Below are 1493 nucleotides of genomic sequence, written 5' to 3'. Positions count from 1 at the left end.
CGCCCACTCTCAGTCCCCCAAGATACCCCAACTCGGTGTCCTCGGATTTGAGGCTACAGAAGTGTGAGCGGGGCTGACGCCCACTCCCTGCCAACTCCACTAACGCCGACCAGCCCCCGCCACTGCCAGCCACTTCACGAGTCTCGCTCGGCTTTTTCGAGCTCTTACCCAGATTCCGCGCATAGTCCTCTGCTAAAAGTAATTTTTGGAGATTTTTCGATGATTTTCCGGTGAAGTTTTCGTGGTGCTGTCCTCTCGAATAGGGGAACCCGTTTCTTCCGCTAGGTTGAAGCGGTCAGGCACCACTCGAAAATGGCGCCGAAAGCGCTGAGGCTCCTCATTCAAATTCGTTAGAGCCAACCCCGCCGCCGCGGAGCATGCCGGGAACGCGGGCTGCCCCCACAGCTGTCAATACAGCCGCTCCACGCCCCTTCCCTAACTGGCCTGACCCTTTTGCTCATGCGCAAACTAGTACCCCAGGCTCCACGCTTTACACATGCGCAGAATCCTTAAACGGGGTTCTCGCTCGGCCGCCTCGGCCGCCTCTGCGCTTGCGTACAGCGCGGTCTGCGGCCGGCCGCGCGTGAGAGGTCACAGAGTGGGGGCTGTGAGCCCAAAGGTGCACACGTCCATATCAGTGGATAGAAAGGTATTCCACTGTTCGAGGGTAGCAGACAGGGGTCATCTAGGCCGAAAAGAACACCAGCTCTCAGCTAGAACCTAGACAGAACAGCGGAATGGGTTTTTGAGACCGTGTGTACAAACCTACAGGTCTCGCTAATGTATTGAGCGCTTGCTTTACTTCAACTGTGGCTGTGAAACTTCAGATCAACTTTTACCAGGTAGGTGCTATTATTTCTCGGTGTACAGGCCACGAAGGCAATGCTTTGAGGCATTTAGTAATTTGCTTTAAGCAGCAAAGATAGTAAGCACATGGTCTGGATCTGTTAGAGTCTGGAGTCTGAATCAAACCTGGAACGCACAAGAGGCGTGGTTGGATTTAAACTTCAAGTACAGCCGAGAGTTAGTGATTATTGAAGTTTGCTGGAGTCCTTCCTGGTAACAAGCTGCCTTTTAAGAGAGAGCATTCGTCGAATATGTTCTCACACCTTCTGTTCCTTAAACATTCTGCTCAGTTTGGGAGATGTGAAAGTGGCAGGCTTTGAGTACCACCAGTGCGACATGGTAAAATGGTGTGCTGAGTAAACTGGATGTAGCGAAGATGGGTTTCTGTCTTGGGACATATTGATAAAGTAGTATCAGCATGTATTGGCTGTATTAAATACCGGGCACTCTGCTAAAAATGTTTTGTGTACTGTATTTTCCTCTTAAAATACTCCTTTGAAGTCAGTATTATATCATTTTACAAATGAGGACAACTGAGGTGCAGATTAAGAAACTGGATCCAAAGGAAAGTAATTGCAAGGATAAGAACTAAGTAAAACTGTTCCTCTTCAAAAACTGGTCACAATGATAGGCAGTAAATGATGATC

The 1493-nt window shown here is 49.4% G+C and overlaps 1 long non-coding RNA gene across 1 annotated transcript in view; it reads right to left on the bottom strand.

Annotated features, from left to right (window-relative positions):
* LOC123520925 overlaps positions 1-261 on the bottom strand; it is a 17060-nt gene extending 16799 nt beyond the window's left edge. Inside the window, exon 1 of the long non-coding RNA XR_006679440.1 lies at positions 169-261. This is a non-coding gene — a long non-coding RNA (uncharacterized LOC123520925). The remainder of the gene's footprint in view (positions 1-168) is intronic.
* Between the last annotated feature and the right edge of the window lie 1232 nt (positions 262-1493).

Source organism: Echinops telfairi, unplaced genomic scaffold (genome assembly GCF_000313985.2).
Source record: "Echinops telfairi isolate 266 unplaced genomic scaffold, ASM31398v2 ScPeMD7_7467;HRSCAF=8505_0, whole genome shotgun sequence".
In the NCBI taxonomy this organism is placed as follows: domain Eukaryota; kingdom Metazoa; phylum Chordata; class Mammalia; order Afrosoricida; family Tenrecidae; genus Echinops; species Echinops telfairi.
Note: the sequence above shows the minus strand (reverse complement) of the source record. Positions and strands in the feature narration are given on the sequence as shown.